This window comes from Ambystoma mexicanum, chromosome 1p (genome assembly GCF_040938575.1).
Source record: "Ambystoma mexicanum isolate Mex_15411 chromosome 1p, UKY_AmexF1_1, whole genome shotgun sequence".
Classification (NCBI taxonomy): Eukaryota; Metazoa; Chordata; class Amphibia; order Caudata; family Ambystomatidae; genus Ambystoma; species Ambystoma mexicanum.
The window spans coordinates 603,328,541-603,348,373 of record NC_090921.1 but is presented as its reverse complement, the minus strand read 5'-3'; the positions used below and the strand labels follow the sequence as shown (position 1 = coordinate 603,348,373).

The following is a 19,833-nucleotide window of genomic DNA, read 5'->3' as shown; positions in this document are numbered from 1 at the left end:
TCAGCGAGAAGGTGGACGAGGCCCTGAAGGGCATGAAAGAGGACTTTGACATGGTGCGTTCCTTGGGGGCCTCTCCAAAGTGGTTGAAGTTTCCGGTCTTTTCGTCCCTTCAGGGGAGCATTGGGAAATTCCAGATTCTCGGCTTCGAGAGACAGATCCTTCAGTAGGCCAGCATAACCCTCCCAGGGATACAGACGGGCTTCTCAAGCGGCAAAACGATGCCGGGACTACCAGGCCCCCAAGAAGAGAACAGGTTACTCGTCGACGAGGGATAAGCAGACCAAGGACCAGCAATGACGGGCATCGAAACGTTCTGGGAGGCAGAGTATCATGCTACATCAACGAATGGGGGCAAATAACAACGGATCGATGGGTGTTGGACACTGTAAAATACGGACATTCCCTGCAATTCAAAAGCAACCCTCCGCACATTCCACCGGCATTTGTAGCTCAACCCCATCTGAGCGTGTGGCAGCAGGAAATGGCACTTTTCTACAAAAAGGTGCTATAGAATTGGTTCCGTCGTCACAGAGGGGTCAAGGGGTTTATTCCCGATACTTTGTGGTGAAAAAACCAAACGGAAAGTGGCGTCCCATTCTAGACCTGCGTGATCTAAACAAAACGTTGAAAAGCCTAAAATTCAAGATGCTCACGCTCCAAGAAGTGGTCCGGTCAGTTCAAGAAGGGGACTTTCTGGCGTCTCTAGATCTGCAGGACGCGTACTTCCACATAACGATGTGTCGGCGACACAAAAAGTTCCTAAGGTTTGTGGTAGGGCGGACTCACTACCAGTTCACAGTACTTCCTTTTGGGCTGAAATCCTCTCCCAGAACGTTCCCGAAATGTTTGGCCCCGGTGGCGGCATGGCTGAGAAGGCAAGGCCATCATGTATACCCATATCTCGACGACTGGTTGGTGAGGGGGTCTTCCCCTATGTCGACTCACACAATTTTGCAGGCCACCATGCACCTCTTACAATGGCTGGGGTTTGCGGTAAACTTCGAGAAATCCTCGTTAACGCCATCGAGAACCTTGGTGTTCCTGGGCGCACAGTTCGAGACCCAGTTTGGGTTAGTGAAGCCATCCCTCGACAGAATCACGAAACTCAATCGATTGGCAGGTCAGCTGAAAATCAATACCAGACTGTCAGTGAGAAAATATATGTCAATTCTGGGCGCTATGGCATCCTACATTCCTCTGGTGGGCAACTGCCGCCTGTTCATGAGGCCGGTTCAAGAGTTTCTGGCAGACCTGTGGACGCAAGCCCAAGGGCTATGGTCGCACAAACTGACCGTCGACGACGACGACGAGCTTCTACTAGCTCTTCAGTGGTGGCAGAGCTTCCAGAATCTATCCAGAGGGGTACCCCTACAGGAGCCGGAATTTCAGCTAACCATAGTGACGGACGCGTCCCTGATAGCTGGGGAGCACACATGGGCACTCTACAAACGCAAGGTTGTTGGTCTCGGAGGGAATCTCCCCTGCACATCAACGTTCTGGAACTGAGAGCAGTGCGCTGGGCCCTGAAGTCGTTCCTGCCGCACATCAGAGGGTCCATAGTGAGAATATTGATAGACAACACGACGGTGATGTTTTACTTGAAGAAGCAAGGGGGCACGCGATACAGAACCCTTTCCACCGAGGCTCAGAAGGTGTGGCATTGGGCTCTGAAACACGATATATCCATCGTAGCTCATCATCTTCCGGTTGTACGGAATGAGCAAGCGGACTCACTCAGCAGAAATATGGACCAAATTCACGAATGGGAGATAGACCGCGTTCAGTTGTCAAAGGTCTTCGAGAAATGGGGACCGCCTCCGCTGGATCTCTTCGCTATGAAGAGGAACAAGAAGTGCAAAATGTATGCCAGCAGGTGGCCACAGGAAGGCTCTCTGGGGGAAGCGTTCTCCTTCCCGTGGACGGACAAGTTCCTCTACCCCTTCCCTCCGTTCCCTCTAATACGGAGAACTCTGCAGTGGATACGCAGGTACAGGTGCCGGGTCATCCTAGTGGCACCGTGTTGGCCGAGGCAGCTGTGGTTTTCCGACCTGCTTCAACTGTCAGTGGATCAACCAATAACGTTCCCGAAGGTTCCCAATCTCCTGTCCCGGGATGAGGGAACAGTGTGGCATCACAATCCAGACAGTCTCAATCTCACAGCTTGGCTCCTGACTTTTCGGAATTTGGTGCCTTGAGCATTTCGTCGGACTGTCGGAGGATCCTGCAAGCAGCGCGAGCCCCTTCTACCAACAAGTCGTACAAGTGTAAGTGGAGAAGGTTCTGTACGTGGTGTCAAGGACAGACGGGAGTGCAACCTCTAAGAGTCACTCCGGAACAGCTTCTGCCGTATCTGCTACACCTAGCGAAGACGGATTATCTTTTTCATCAATAAAGGTACACCGGGCGGCCATCTCTAGATTCACGAGGAGAAGGAAGTCGTCTCCCTTGTTTAGTGACAGGTTGGTGAAACTCTTCATGAGGGGTTTGTTCCGGACGTTCCCTCCGGTTAAATGTTTTCCACCAACGTGGAGCCTTAATATGGTGCTAGCAGGGTTAATGAAACCACCCTTTGAACCAATGGCCACATGGTCCATGAAGTTCTTGTCATGGAAAGTGGCCTTTCTAATAGCTATAACATCTGCTAGGCGGATCTCGGAGTTGCAAGCGTTGGTCATAGAGCATCCGTACCTAAGGTTTTTTAAGGACAAAGTGGTTCTGTCAACGAATCCTCGTTTCATTCCAAAAGTTCCTACGGCTTATCATAAGCACTCATCCATTGTCCTGCCCACCTTTTTCGTGACCCCCTCATCAGCTGCGGAAAAAGTCCTACATACCTTGGACGTCAAGAGAGCTCTAAAATTTTACCTTCATCGGACTCAGCAACTTAGATCTACGCAACAACTCTTCGTTGCATATGATCCTTCAGCAAAAGGAAAAGCAATTTCAAAGCAGGACTGGCCCGATGGGTCTCGTCGAAGATTGCCTTCTGTCATTCAAAAGCAGGAAAACCGCTACACGGGCGTCCGAGAGCTCATTCCACAAGGGCAACTTTTTCGACGGCGTTGTGGGCAGGAATCCTGCTGACAGACATTTGCCAGGCAGCGGCATGGTCAGTGCCTCACACATTTACCCACCACTACTGCCTCGAATGGAAGCATGCAGACGAAATGCAAATGGGAAGAGCAGTCTTACGCCATCTGTTTCAATAAGCTTATTTTGACATATGTATATATGGATGTATATAAGGATATATATATTTATATATGTGTATATAGGTATTGATCTGTGCATGTACTGTGGCAGCCTACGTAAGCATGGTTCGCTATACATATGCTTAGGAGGGTGCCGGATTGCATTCACACCTCCTCTTTTCAGGATCACTGCTGTGCATTCTATTCTAAGCATGTGAATCCATGAAAGATCCAATGCTGGAGAAGCGAATAGTTTCTTATCTGTAACTCGATTTCTCCAGCATTGGTATCTTTCATGGATTCACATGCGCCCGCCGGCCTCCCCGTAATGCAATCGTCTTGTATATCTAGGTTTCACCCCATTCTGCTTTGGAGGGGTCGAAATCTGAAGGGAGCCGTGGGGGCGGGGCATTTATACCGCTACGTCCTAGTGGGGCATGCGTGCGCAGGCCCAAAATGACGTAGATAGGACACAAAAGTGTTGAACGTTTTCCTATGGGAAACGGCTTTATAAGCGTACCGAGGGTTCCCAGTCTATCGACGGGGAATATTCTAAGCATGTGAATCCATGAAAGATACCAATGCTGGAGAAATGGAGTTACAGGTAAGAAACTATTCCCTTCTAACTCCTTGTTTGAAAATACCAGATTTTAGCAGAACATATCTAGCCACAATTACAAGAATATGCAACTATACTCTTTGCACTGCTTGGCATTGCTTTAAGGCTTCAGAATTACGGAGGTGCTTGCTATGCCCCATGAATCTGGGGATTATATTATGAGGAAAGGTTTGGGATTAGAGTGGCACAGAGAATCTTTTAAAATGAAGAGCAGAACCCATGCAATCCTGCTGCTTTCGGTTAGCATGGAGTAGACCGTTCCGGTGAGCTCACCCTAGCTTGCTTCTGTCCTCCACATGTGACCTACTTAATTTGAGTCTACACTAGGAAATAACTTCTTTAGAGTTGGTAACATCATCCCCTTTTGGCTGTTGATAAGTGTACTCTTAAAAAGTCTCCCTTGTTGTATCATTAGTTTCCCATACTCTCTAGGTCTTCATTTAACATCTGTTTACCAAAATATCTGATGATGCATGTCTATACGACGGTTCATCTGATCTTTTCGCCTCCATGTGTTTATTTATTGTTATTTTCTAAGCTGCACAGCTGACAACTGACAAGGCTCTCTTGATAGTGCCCCTAGGAAAAATGTGCACAGGGGCAAAAGATCCCTTTTAAAGCCTTGGGCATTCAGGTCTGGTAGGTACAAGGTGGGGCGGGGAGAAGAGGAAATGTTATGTGGTGGCTGCTTTGGATACATGGCGAGAGGAGGATTTAAAGAGGGTGGCTGCTGTTGGCAGGCTGTGGTAATTGGGGAGTGAGCTGGAGGTTTCTAGGAAACTGATTCAGTTGAGTTTTCGCTCTGCAGGGAAGTTTAGAATTGGACTGAAGTGGCCACATGATTCTATTTACTGTTTACTTCCATCTATTAAAGGGAGTCCCGTTGGCACATGGAGTGTTTAAGGGAGACTCTTGGGTACAGCGTGTACAGCTCGTGCCGCTTGGACGCATAAGGATGTGTGTGTCCCTTATCCTGTTCGATGTTTAGAACCTTTCCAGTTTCAGGGATAGATTCTGTCCGGGCCATTTACCGGAGGCTTACATGGTTGAACTGATGCTGGAGCAATAAAGAATTGTACTCCACCTCAAGGCCCTGCCTCATCAATACACACATGCATTGTATTCAGGGGGATGCCCTGAGAGGACACAGAAGAGATGCTGAAGCTTCTTTGCTCTAGGAGATACTGATGTCTAAAAAAACAAATCTCCCGGAATGCAGTGATGGCGAGGTGCTCCTCTCAGACATTACCCGTCAAACTAAAGGACAGACCGACACGCTGGAGGTTAATACCAGTGGATGGGAGCAATTGGGAGCAGTGCTCCGCAATACTTTTTTTCTTTTTTAAATTAAGTGCTACTGTTCCTTTTATTTTAAAAAGAAACCATTCCAGAATGGTTTCGTTTTAAAATACAAGTATAGGAAGCAGTTGAAACCTGCAGTTCAGTTGACTGACCCAATCATTTCCTTAAACAGCAGGTGTGCTTGTTTGGGGGTCTGGATTGCGTATGGGAGGGTTTGTGGGGAACGGGGGCAGGGCATCAGGGAACATAAGTCTACTACTACTTTTCATACATCTCGACCACTGATTAAAACAAGTAAACAGTATCTTAAACTGATATGGAATGAGGGGGTTGTGTGAGAGTTCCCTGCTCTGTAAATGGTAGCTGAAGGGGCACTGGGTGAGAGGTCAGAAAGCCAGAGTGTGTCCCTGTACTAAGGAGCTTGTCTGACTTCATATACATGCACTGGCAACTCCATTATGGCTTTATAATTCTGATCAGACAACACCAAGAGGCAGTTTCCCCAGGTATAGATGTGCCTCTGGAGGTGGGATCAGATTCTGGATTAGAAAGAACAAGACGTGGAAGTGTAATGACTGACTCGATGGGTAGGACATTGTAGCTCAACAATAGAATGATTGATATTAACTCAATGGTTTTATGTGATGGAGTTCAGCATGCCCTCAAAATGAGCTGTGGATTCTTTTCAAGTTGTGCTGATTGGTGACTCGGATAGAGGGGACATGATCTGTTCTTGTTTTTCTGGACTGGAGGATTGTGTATGGGTCAGGATTAGGGGGAGCAAGATGCAACCTCAGGACTGTATCAGACAGGTGGAATACGAACTATTGATTCAACCCAAATTGCATACATACTTTGTTTGGGACTGCCCCATATCCAAGTGGGATCCACTAGAAGTCCAGATGCAATTTCAGGTAACAACTGAGTTTTTAGTAGCACATAATTTGGTCCTTAGATCAAGCCAAACAATCTGGACAGTTTGTCAGTAGTTATGCCTCATAAAGGATGATATATAGTGCACAAGAATTTGAGGCGCCTCTCAGTCACTTGCACAGTTCCAGTGTTTCTTTCTCCAAAGGTCCACCAGCTGATGACCTCTTTAACGAGTGATCCAAACACCTCCAGTCCTTCCTGAAGGTCTTGTAGACATTGCTGTGTCCCTCCATTGAGTTTCTGAAGCTTCTCTTTGAGGGGCAGGAGGAGCCAACTGGATTTCTGGGCCCAATTTCCAAAAGGCGCATATGAGGGGTTTAGGACCTCCCTTTCTAGTATCCTAACGTCTACCCTATGCAGCAGCTATCGTCTTCTGTTCTGATCCTGACCCTTCTCCACACCATGCCACGTGCCTTCTCCCACCATTGGCTTGACCTCTTTTAGTTGGTGTCTCACAGCTAACTACCCTGCTTTGGGCTGTATATGCTCCTGTTTATTCCGGGCATTGTTAACTATCCTCTAGCCTTTTGTTTCTCCTTTTTGTTACTCTTCTTCTCCTGGTCTCTTCTGCAAGTCATCTCCAGATGTTTCCCTCCTTCCTAATGTCTCTCCTTACCACCTCCTGATATTTCCCTCCTTCCACTTTGTGTTCTTCCCTGACCTGTGCACGTCTCCTCTGGCCCCGTAGTCTCCAACAACCTCCATTCTAGTACTGTCACTTTATTACCAACCTGCTCCAAACTCCTGACGCAACATTCTCCAAACACGTACACCTCTCCTTCCACTGACATTTCTTCTATACGTTGGTGGACCCTCCCATGGGGCCAGTGCGAATTTTAGGTCTTTCACATATGTACCTTTACTGGTTAGCCATGTGATCTCAGCTGTAGTGTATTTTCTAAAGTGTGATCGGATGCTTGTGTTCCGAGGAGGATTTCAATTTCCTGAGGGTGTTTGAAAAGGAAAGAGCTCCTCAACTCGTGTTTCAGTCTATAAACAGCTTCTTCAGGTGACATGATCCACAAACACGGTTGGGGCTTTGTCTTGCATCCCTACCACACGCACAACCTATTTAACAAGAAATAGAATCCAGCATACATTTGAAAATTCGAAAATAATGACGATCTGGATCTGGGCCCGAAATCCGAGGGTAACCAGGTGGCGGTGCAAAGCAGACAGAGTTATTAGAACTAGGCAGATGCTCCAAGAGTGCTCGCCATGGATCCCACTTCTCACGCTGTGATGCGCGGATGCTAGCACTCTTGCACAGAGACCCGCTTAGCAAAGCTGCCGTCCTGCCACCGTTCCTATCACAAGCTTCAGTATTTAAAGCAACAGCCAACAAGGTCTACATACAACTGAAAAACATTATAGTAAAAATCCGGTTTGGTAATTTGTTGACTAGTTGTGCGCACCAGCTAATCCTACATCTCGACATGTATGTCCTTGGGCAGTGAGCATAAGACCAATTTTGTAACTCACTGCTTCCATAGACTTATGTCAGCCATCCACTGCCTACACAATCATCACTTGGTATACCCGATAGACGTAGGACTCACCCTCAGGGTCAGATGATACCTCGTGAACAAAAGAAAGTCACCTGTACAGAGTCACTTGCATTCAGACAGGTGTGGGATGCAACATGAACTGTTGATTTCTGATCAATAGAGTAAATATTGCAGAAAATACATTTCTCTCATTTATCCACACACAATGGAAAGGGTGTGGTGCCATTTTCATCTTGCAATAGCTTTCAAGATATTGCACATCCATGTTTGTCAATAAGTCTTAAAACACATTTTTGGCCAAACAGGATCTATCACCCCAGATTCCAGCATACATTTGAAAATTCGAAAAAATAATGACGAATGTAAAGTGGAGAAACAATCCCCTCTTCCAAGCAAACTGGCAAAAGACGCACAGGTTTTAATGCGATTACAATAAACACTGCCAGGAAACGGGGAATACATAGCAAATACAATTCAGAATCATTATTTTAAGTTTCCTGTTTGCTTAATTTAACCAGTGGTGGGAATGGAAGAAAATTGGTGGAGGATCCCACAAGGGCCGGGGGTTGGGGTGGCGTTTGGGAGGGCGGTGCCCGAGGAGGCGAGGATTAAGGGGGCAGAGCTGGCAGTTGACCTCCGATCAAAGGAAATGTCCAACATAATAGTTTAAAACGGCGCAATTTCTTTCATGCTGCTTCTTTTCCAAACTATATATCAATTCCACTTTAAACCACTTCCATGGCACTGGTGACGAGTTACTACACTATTCGGATAATAGTTTTGACCAGTGCTGCTGAGTAAATATTCTTTAAAAAGCACCATTTGCATCCCATTTTATTATTTAAACAGGGTGATTTCTGTTCACCATAAGCAACGTTTTCTTTTACTTGAACCACACCCGGCACAGATCCTGCAGCTCCCCTCTGAAACTATCGCACACGATGCAGCCACCCAACTGCTTTCAATGTTAATAGGGGTATTTATTTATTTATGCAATGTTTGTCAGATACAGGTATCCGACAAACATTGCATAAATAATCCGGGTCCATGAATCCACAAACATTGCATAAATAAATAAACCGGGTCGTGGCTGAGGACCGGGTCGTGGCTGAGGCCCGGGTCGTGGCTGAGGACTGTAACTTCCTTTTGTGACCACTTGCACGGGGTCACTAGAAGAAGTTGGTTTGCTCACGGGTGCTTTCTTTGTTTTTTTTTTCCTACAGCGCTGACTCTGGCCAGATCCCGAGATCCGGCTACACATCTGGTGCCGGATCTCCGATCCGGTGAGAACCGGCCCAATCACCAGCGCTGAATTTAACAACTATAACATTGACAAGTTGCCCACACCACTCAATCCCCATTGTGTCTACTAGTTGCAAAAATGTACTCGCCTGTCCAAGGTGAGGGGGACAGCAAATGCTGCGTCAGTAGCTCTGTTGGCATCCTCTGTTGCACACCTTTGCCTAAATTAGTGTTGCAGCAAATGATTGGAAGGCAGTAGCACGCATCTGTTCAGTTTGACGCCATCATTCCCCTCAAGGTTATCTCCCATCCATTGTACAAAGAGGAGGGAGCCCCAGAGCTAGGTGACTGTGACCAGCCAGATGGTGCATGTATCTGTGTGCAGTGAGCATACCAGACTTTAAGGGGTAACGGAGAGGGCACTCGGTTTGCCCACTTCCTAGGGGCACAGATCCAGGCATGACGTGAAAGGAAAGCTGCGATGCACAAGAATGTCTTCTTATTAGTGCAATGATCATGTTCAGCTCAATCACAGCATGACCACAGAATGACTGTGTAACATGCCTAGTGGCGTGTTACAGGAACTCTGCTAGAGAGTGTAACGCAACTGGCGTCTGTGTCCAATGGATTTAAATGTATAATCCATTTATTCCACCTAATGGTCAGAACACGGACACTGACCTTACCCCGCCTATCATCCGTGAATTTAGAAGGACTTCTCATTGCAAGGCTATACGAGCGCATTTACATCCCTTGCTTTAAGATTGAGGTTTTAAGGTCCAATTAGGACATGCAATTCCTTATAGGCCTGCTGTTTTTGAGTGCATTCTGAGCATTCTGTTTCAGAAGACGACAGTGAAACTGACGAAAGAATGTGTTAGTATTAATGTCCCAGCAACATTGCTATCAAAAAAGCACTCGCTCTGGTATTACATTTTTTTTCACTTCACCTTCAATTTGATCTACAGCATTTAATGTAACCCACTACAGTGAAAGCTAAAACATGGAAGAATTGCAGTTCAACAAAGCCTACACCGAATATGCTTACCTTATAAAGACAACCTTGTTCGTTAAATACTACAAAATAAAACCACATACAATTTACTAAAATGTTTTGATGTTTTTCTTTACTCACTAGTAGCAGTGTTTTCTACTTCACCGCCATAACTCCAACACCTCCATTGCTATTACAATAGGAGTCATTATCCACTCGGATAATGACCTTTCCCTATCTTATGGCTCTCGACTCCATCAGTCCATCGCTTGAGATGGGTCATTATCCCACAATAATGACCCATCCCTTGGTCTATAAGGCTATATTTGTCTATCAATAACTGATACAAAGACCCAACATCGTATAAAGACATGATGCTATATTTGCTTGTCCGTGTTTCTATGTAATGACGTTTTCCATTACTGAACTTACCTTTTAGATTGCATTAATATCCATATGCCTTATCTCTAATCAACTAAAAATAGTATCCAGCTTACTTTTATGACAGTCTATTAGCATACCATTTGACACACTTGGCTTCCAGTGCCATCCCTAAAATGTTTTAAAAACATCAACTTGATCCTAATTCAGAAAGGAATTCTTTGATAGCCAAAAACTGGGGCAAATCTTGCAAACTGAATGTGCATTTTGGTTCATGAAGATTCCCTGCACCAAGAGTTTTGCATGCATAAACTAGGAGCAAATCTCCTGATGCAAGTCCCTGGCACTTGAATGTTCACTTTTGTTTCAAGTATACATTTCTTTTCAGTGTAAGGGGTGTCAAACAGTCCGAAGTCGAACCCTTTTCCAAAAATGTTTTTTATGAACATGTTGGAAAAAGGACAAGTTCCTACCCAGGAGAAAAGGAAAGCAGCAAGTGGTTGGCTCTTTTTTTGTGACTGTAGCTGCTCGACTTAATTCCAAAGGCCAGAGGTGGCCAATTGAGGTATGGGCCACAGCTTCAAATGAGGATGAATTTGAGGCCTGCAGCACATCCTGGCCCTTCTGTCAGACACATACTGCAAAAAGGTGATGGCTCAAAGATTTAGAATGAATCTTAACCTCTGGCATTGCTCTGGGCAACTCTCCAGACTATTGTTCTTCGCCTGCCAAGCCATTACAGAAGAGCAAAAACCACATGCAAATCGGGCTTGGTCCCGCTCCAAAAGGGGCAGTCCAGCCTGAACGACTAGGTCACATATCTTCTGCACAAGACCACAAGCATCCCCAGACATTTCAGCCTTGTTAGGCCTCATCAGTGAGTGGTAGCTTGGGTCTCTAAGCCCAGCAGGCACGGGACCCACGTCTGGGCATATCCGTCCCACTTCAGGGTGACAAAGCAAAAACAAAGAGGTGAAGGCTGGAAGGTTTTTTCCCTTCTGTAATGGCTTAGCAGGCTGAAAAACGATGGTCTGGAGGGTTGCCCAGAGCTGTGCCCGTGGTTATGATTTATTCAAAATCTTCCAGCCATCACCTTTTCGTTTGCTAAAAACACATACTGCAGAGACATCGCCACATGCATTTTCCTTTTGGTGAGAAAGCCTTATTTTCCTGGGGAAGTTGTATTCCAAGGAAGGAGCATGTTCGGGCCCTCTTCCGCAGTACCCACAGCTTCTAAAGGAATGTTTTAATTTCATGCCTGGGGCAGAAAATGGCCTAGGAATTTGGGTAGTCCCTGAGCTTGTCTTTCTCCGACCGAGGGGTAAAATGTACTATGACCACTGCTGTACCTGCATGGTTACACAGCAGTGATCAGCAATTGTGGCAACTATGCCACGATGGACGCTGGCTTTTGCACAAGATCCTGAGGAGATCCACCAGCATTGCCTGCGGCAAAAACAAAAAAAAAGCAGACTGGACCCGTAGGGATGCCAGGCTTGCCACCTACATAAAAGGGTAAATGAAGCCAGGAACAGAATGGCATGATTTCTTTCTCCATGCCCCCCTCCATCAAGGGAACCTAAACAGGTTCGGACTGGGCCATAGGATTGTCTCGGGCACCAATGAAAAAGTGTCCCACAGTTGCAAATGGCTATTCATTCCTTTTGTGACACTGACAAAATGTGATGCAAATTGTGCATTTTAAAGAATATTTATTCAGCAACACTGGTCAAAACTACTACCCGCATAGGGAAGTAATGCATCAAACTGGCCCACACTGGCAAAAGGTGGCCCACTTTGACCCAAAAAACGGACCCACACCACCATTTTGCGTTTTTGGTTTGGCCATGGGCCTATTGCCCTATAAGCCAGTCCGAGCCTGAAGCAAAAAGGTCTGGAGGCCCGGAAACGTGCAGAAAGCTTGTCTGCACATGTTTCACCGTCTGAGGGACATTGTCTGGCGGGTTTAATTCTGTGGTGGCTCGTCTCGCAAGGCAATTGGGCTCCTCCCTATCATCCCTTAGCTAGCAGTCAGCCACTGTTGTAATGCTATTTACTTAGAGGGCATAATGAGTGACATGTCTTTAAGTAAATACTGCAGGAGTACTTGTACTGGCCTGCGGCTGTATGCAGCTAGCACCTTTCATGTGCACTGTCAGCATGCATGCATATGTATGCTTGGTACTGTGGGGAAAGGAAGAATTGGCTTTGGGGTTGTATAGCGGAGCCACCAAAGCTTGAGGTATGGAATAACTCCCAAGCAGCTCATCACATCTCTCCAGGCTAATGGGAGATGGAAGCACTGTGTGCAGGAGATGGGGGCGTTGGGGTGGGGGGGGGGGGATGCTTCAGGCGGTGTCCACACAACGTGTGCCACAAAGTATGACAAATGTGTGGACACAAGACGAGATATATGGGTTGCGGAACTCCAATGTCTATCAGTAAACAAACAGTGAATATGATCCAGGGATGTGAGGACGTAGAAAATAATGGCAACTGCTGGGGTTAGGAAGGAATATCTAAATGAAGGCTTAACTTCAGCAGCGTCAATGTTCCCTCTGGTTTGCTGCTTCCCAAACCCGGACAGTGCAAATAAACTATTTGTTAGTTAGGCAGTTCGCAAAGGCGTCAACAAAAAGTCTCTCAAGACAGTTCAGCGGACAAGTGGCCAGCCCTGGCAATGGAGTGAAGGGTGGATAAAAAAAATCTAAAAGGGTGTTATGGCAAACTACAAAAAGGCACATGAAATCTTTCAGGCTTGTTGTGGACCCAGTCAAATGTCTCATTTATTACCCAGATGGCTCATCCATCTCTGGGTTACATATTTTCCGGGTTCCCAAATCCTCTTCCTCTGTGTCTGTAAGAGAGCCCCCCAATGTCCACATACAGCTGGCCTGGCAAAGTGTTGGGTTCTCTGAGTAGTCACCACCGCCAGTGGATTTTTCATAACAATGGTCAGCTCTCTGTTTTAGGCCGAAGCTTAGTTGAGGGGCTCTCCCTCACCTGCCAGCTTCCTGATATGGGTCCCTGGGGTGTTTTTTGTTTTCATGGTTACCGTTGATATAGCCTATCTGACCCTCACTGAGGTTGCACCAACCTGTTCCTCCTCCTGCCTCTAAACTGTAGCCTGGGCTGACCTGGTCCAGCTGCACCTCTCTGGTCTCTCTGGCTAGAAGGGGTGCCTTTTCTCCTCCCTCCTCCTACGCATTGGCAACTCTAGCCTCTCAGCACCCTCTCCCAGAAGGCAATGGTTCCTGCTTATATAACTCTCTCTTCTAGCCTCTCAACATAACTCCTCCCATTTCCTATTCCTCCAGCTCTCCTCTCAAAAGACCTCTCACTCGCCAAATGACTCTAAGTACCCCCTTCCAGCTCCTTCTCTAATACCCCACATCTTCTGATTAAGCACGCTGGCTTTAATAGTTTGGCATTTCCTCCCCTTGGGCTGTGATCAGGGACATGATTTAAGACCTGCCGCCATCTTGTATTCTACAAATGCCTGAAACACATCTGGTCTCTTTCCCCATTTTGTGTTGCTGGTCTGCAGTGATCTGTAAACCTCACTTTTCCCAGCCTGTAGACCAACAGCCATGGCAACGTTTTTTAATCAGGCGAAGCTGTTCAGTTTACATGTGTAGCTTTCATCAGGGGTACATTGCAAATTTGTAATTCATGCAAAATTAGCCAGAATGGGAGAGTTGTTTTTTCCCTGGCTTGGCTGCCACGTGCAAGTTTCATTTAGCTTATCCAATCAACTTTGTATGTTCAGTACCAAGAGAGACTCATTCGTTTTACTATTTCCTCTTGCAGTGATGCAGAGGAAGGGATGTATTTCTACATCCGCCAGTGAAATCAAAACTCTTTAACTCTTCTCCTTTAAAGGGAGAGTTCTTAAATCTTGTGTTGGGTGTTGAACACTGGCTGGTTGCCAATACCAATACGATGAACTAAGGTTTCCTCAGGGCAGTTTCTGGCTTCTCCCCTGACCATCAGTCGTGTTGGGGTTTGTGAGAATGCTGCTGTGACTGCCCCCTACCTTAGTGTCGAGAAACACTGGGGGTAGCCCTGGCATCCCCCATTTACCTCCTCCCGGTCCAACACCTGGTAGCAGCTCGGGCGGCCTCCAGTCACTTTGACCACTCCTGTCAAAGGTTAGGAAGGGGACTTCCTCACATATGGTATGGTGTGGTGGGGAACCCATCAACGTAAGGTGGGGTGGTGTGTGTGTGTGTGTGTGTTATTGCAATGTGTTCATGGGGGTTTGGAGGCTGGGTGGAGAGGGTTATAAAAATAAAAGCTTCACAATAACTTGGAGGTACAAACTGCAGTGGAGTGACCAGGTACATATACCATGCAATTGAATGCGGGAACAAAAGGCTGTGCTTGTCTGCAGTGGAAAAACACAGACGCATCATTCTAAGTATATGTGTTGAGTCCAGGACAATTTTTCTGGTAAACGCCGTATTTAACAGCGAAGGAAACTATCAGTAGAAGTTGCAGAGTTAAGACTGGATACGCTCCATCAATACAACACCTTTAGTCTGCCATATGAAGTGAAAAAAGGGCATTGCTTCCTTAATGACTTGAACCCATGAATTCAGAAAAAACTCTCCAAAATACAAGTTCTTTATCATGCTTAATAACTAGTATTCGGCCAGCCGAGGACCTGACAGAGTAGCGCCAGTCAAAGCAAATCTCAAGAATGAAAACAGTTTTGGAAATGTTCGTAGCATAAAGAATTGAGATGGATGGTATTTGGAGCAAGAATGTTCAGGGAGATGCACATTGAAGGTAAAGCAAGGGGTGAGTTTGCGCTGGCTGTGCTCTGGTTTTCATTCTGTTGAGACCTCCAATATGGTGACATCCAGTCCTCGTTTTCTTTACCTACCTTTTCAGAGATTATGTCCTAGGCCCCCATTTTTGGGTTGTTGGGTCTTCTTCCCATCTCTGATTCGGGGTGGTGCAGTAGAGTCACCTCTTCCTGACGGTCATTAAATGGCCCTGCTGTAGGGTCTGTGGGAATCTAGTCCTGCTGGGATATTTTTTAGAAGGACTCTGGGCTTTATTTCTTAGAGGATGGGGAGTGTAACCAACGAAGTATGAGCTTTAGTATTGACCTTTTTGGGATAGCTGTTGTGGAAAGGTGGGTGTACATGGGTATAAGTTTGTGTGGGTGTGGGTGTGGGTGTGAGGAGGGGAGGCAGGCTAAACAGCATCGTTTTAATGTAGTCGTGGAATATTTGTGTTGCTGATTCCGAAATATGGAGACCTAAATAGCAACTCCGAGGACCCCATTACAAAAGGTCTGCCAGGAACCTAAACCCACTGTAACACGTGAATTATATATAAAACACCTGAACAAGCAGGCTTTTATGAGATGTTTTTTTGTAGTTTTAGGGTTATTCACGAGATTTACGTCCTGTTTTATGGTTCACGGGTTTTTGTATGTACTGTTGGGTTACAACACTTTGTGTGTGTCTGTATGTACACGAATTCCATGGACATTTGATGTATGCTGTATGTATTGTTAAATGTAGAAGTTGAGCAATTGAGATGGGTATCCCCTAAACCGGGGACCTGGGGGAACTATGTAAATAGCAAATAAGAGAATTGGGGGTCACACGGATAAATACAAAAATTCAAAACATTCAAAGACTCAGTAGGGTGAATGGGCAATGAGGGACATGGACAGGTCAGAAGTCAAGTTTACATATTTTATTCAATTAATACAAATAACACAATAAAAATCATTTTATTTCATCCGCACTATAACATTTTCTAAAATGCATACAAATACATTATATGTATCAAAAATATGCTAGAAAAAATAATATATCTATCTAGGATAGATTGATACATGCTATCATACATGAATTTGGGAATATAAGAGGAAGTGCATGAGAAAAAGATGTCAAATGCTCTAGAACTATGTAATTGTACTTAATGTATGTGCTATATGCTAAAATAAAATCACTTTAGAAGATGTAAGAAGAAGAGGTTGGGAAATTGATAAACCTACACTGTTCATTCATGTGCACTTAAAAGAAGTTGAAACATACATAGGTTCTGAGTCTATTCAATTGTTGCTATTAGAACTGTCAGCCGGGAGACAATGAATGTCATATAGAGAGAATCGAGGAGATACTAAATGCACAAGATAGTGCTTTAGAAACAACCCTATTGGGACAGCTTTTGTTATATGCCGATTCCGAAATGGCTAGTTCTGGGATAATCCAGACTTCTACTTGACAGTCTGGGAAAGACAATTAAACAGTATTGGCATGTGTGGGTGTATATATTCCATAGGGCAGTGCTGGCTGGGAGTAGTGGGCATTGATTCTGTAAGTGATTGACTACATTGGAAATGTAACTCTGCATTTCCTTGAATAGCAGAGCAGGAACCTACTGCCTGGGTTTGGGTTCTGTTTGTAGTGTAAAGTAGAGTGGCTTTATATAGCACTCTTCTACCATTTTTGTTGGTTTCACTACCCAACTTGACTGCAGCGGGTTGTTAATCTAGGCAGTGCTGTGTAGGAGGGAGGTGATTGGTTGGCTTTCGCAGTTCATCCCTTTGCAAAGTGAGAGGGACTGCCTTGCGTGGCCAGGGCCTCATTTACTGTTTTTTGGATCTTCTTGATGGCATTGTGCCTCTGGGCTTCAGACATGCAACAGTAGAGCGGGTAGGTTGCAGCTGCCTTGCCTTTCCTCTGTTGGAGGGAATACGACTGATGAAAACGGGAGAGTGGAGTGAAAATAGTAACTGGGTTTCGGACTATAGAAGGCAGAGCTGCTCTAGCTGGTGGTGCACAGTCTTGCCCACCTGAAGCACAGATCTGCTTCCTTCACTGACCTGAAACTTGGTTTACGTCTAAACCATGGATGAGGTAGGCCCATAGCATGGGATTTTCTTTTATCTCTGACATATTTATATGGAATATTTTCACCCCTCATGCACCATCTGGAAGACTCTACAATAATTTAGTCCCTTAGTTTAAATACAGAAAGTAAAAATGACATTTTTGGTTTGACATGGTTTTGATAATGTTTGTCCACTTATCTGCTTGTTTATTTACTACCTGCCTAGATTGTTTGAATGGAGTCGGACCGTGGACAGATTGAATTATCAAACTTTCTCTTCTAGGGTTTAAGCCTCCTATGAGTGCCTGGAAATTAAAATAAAATCTAGCATGCCATGAATTGGGAACACATACTTAACAATAGCTCTCTTAGTACCAGGCTTTCAATCATGGCATATTGAATTGGATGGTCCTGTCCCCTCCCTACCCAGTGGTACCTACCTACATTGCCCTTTTTTACAGGCTAATCTCAGCTAGGCCACACTCAGTCCTCAAGCATACTTCATATTCTAGAGTTTCTGGTGTTTGACCTGCGGTACAAGTTATAGGTATGTGTGTGCAAACAAGCCACCAAAATGGCTAGATTTCCCAAGCACATCTCAAGCCCCTTATGCTTCAACGGCTTTATAAATACCACCAAAGCTATTTAAGCTTACCACATGTGGTAACTGGAAGGGTCCAGATGAATCAAAGTCATGCAAACCTTCGAGTTATTCCCTATTTTGGACTCCCAATTGGATAACACACCTGGTATTCAAAAATGTTGGATGATTTGTTTGTTTGTTTATTTATTTGTTTGGTAATGCGCACCAAACCCTAAGGTAGACGGGCGCAACAGAAACAAGAAATCTTAAAACTTAGTTACCACTACCGCTACCACCAAACTTGTTTCACAGCCCAAAGTGTGCTAGTGTCCTATTCTCCAAGTCTGGCACACAACACAGTCCAAATGATCACTTGAACTTTGTAACATTTGCTTCTTTCCTTCATTATATGTCAATGGAACACCTAATCGGAATGACAAAGAACCCTGCTATCACAAAATATTTATTCCCCCACTGCATCCCTCCCTACCTTTTTATCTCTAGCACACATTCCCTCTTTCTCTTACTCCTCTCCCTCTTGCAGACTATGGTCAGGACATACCAGGCATGGGCACTGGCATGGGCACAATAGTTAACTTAAGGACAAGCCTAGGTGCTTTAAAGTATGGTGGTGATATGACGCAGCAGGAAAGCCTCATAATATAACATAAAATAGGACAGAATAGGGAATGTTAGAGATCTTTTTGGGCTATATTTAGTATATTGTGGTATTTTGGTATGGTGGGATTTTTCTTAGCTCTTGGCACTATATTGTGGTAAACCTATTGGGGTATTTGTATAGTGGTGAGACTAGTTTCATAACAATCTATGGGCAAAATCAAGTAATAAATATCCCTTGAAAACCACTAAATGGATTAAGGAAACTTATTTGGAGTCTGACTGATTTTGGTGGCACAGCTTTTGGTGTGGCTATTGGTCTGTGTAGTTTCAGAACACTGCCCAATAATTATTTCACCAGGGTCACTAACGGTAAACGAGTACTGGACTTGGTACACTCTGAATAATTACCTCATGCTCTTCTGTGACATTTTAGCTACAATATCACTCCTTTATGCCCTTGTGGCTTGCATCTCACAATACATTAAACATGCAAATTAAATACTAAACATTCATTCAGCCTCTCTGAGTAAAACCATTTACTGTGATTAACTTTGCTTCGATATCTTTCTTATTGCACGTTTTACATCTCTATGCATGCCAACTCAATGAGACTGAGTGCAGAATAAATAGAGTAAATTACCTTTTCGAATTATTATTCTTTATCAGAAACTAGAAACGTGCAAGTTACACAGAATGACATGTGCACCCACATTGTAATTCAAACATAAACAAGGTTTTACTGCAATGGATTTCAACGCTCTATCTGCGATAATGTCCAGAGCTCTGCCTGTTGTCGGCCTTGAACTTCACAAAAAGCTGGCAGAGCCTCTGGCACTCTGAATAGCAGTAAAAGTCGAGAAATACAATCACAGTTTTACATGCATGTTTAAATTATTATTGTTAATGAAGCACCTAAAAATGAACTGAATTACTTAACCTATGCTACATAGTATCAAACATCCACTTGAACACTCTCCTCAATTACAGTATAATTACCAGGATTAAACTGGCAATATTCCCCGATTCAGCTTCTTGCCGCGTTCCGGGTCAACCCAGATAAGGATTTTCGAGACTGCAGCTCTTCTAAGGACTGCCACCTCAGGAGAGACAGACAGCCCACAAGACAGCCAGCCACCACAGGAGACTCCGCCTCTCAGGAACCAGCCATCTCTTCCAGCACTTCTGCTTCCCTGGTTGGTGAGTGAATGACCCAGCCTTTTCTGCCTACAATCTTTTTCTAATACCCATGTATCACTCAAAGAACCTTCCATTGTCAAATCAGGCCATTTAAATATTACGTGATTTCCTCGGTAACATCCCTCCAGCGCTTCCTGCCCTGAGACAATGCTATGTTTTTAGCACAACGTATCACATTCCACACTTTAAAACACAGTGCAGCTTAAAGCCTGCACGTCTAGTTTATTTCATTTCCATCAATCTGCACCCAGCTTATATCATGGGCTGCTTTTCACTAAATGTTGTTATGGGAGTCTGTGTCATAAAGCACCAAAGTATTGACTGAAAAGGATACGGTACTCAAAAGGATACAGATGGTAGGGTCTTCCGGATCCCTGTTCACACGATTTGATAGTTGTGAAGTC

General features: G+C 45.0%; 1 protein-coding gene across 7 annotated transcripts in view; it reads left to right on the top strand.

Moving 5' to 3' along the window:
* Positions 1 to 19,833, top strand: part of LOC138576642 (excitatory amino acid transporter 1-like) — a 718,046-nt gene that overhangs the window by 223,514 nt on the left and 474,699 nt on the right. For 3 of the 7 annotated variants that reach the window (XM_069649574.1, XM_069649575.1, XM_069649572.1), the window contains one exon: positions 19,261 to 19,429. The exons of the other annotated variants lie outside the window; for them this stretch is intronic. The gene's annotated coding sequence lies outside the window, so the exon portion shown is untranslated. The remainder of the gene's footprint in view (positions 1 to 19,260; positions 19,430 to 19,833) is intronic. 7 annotated transcript variants of the gene reach the window in all.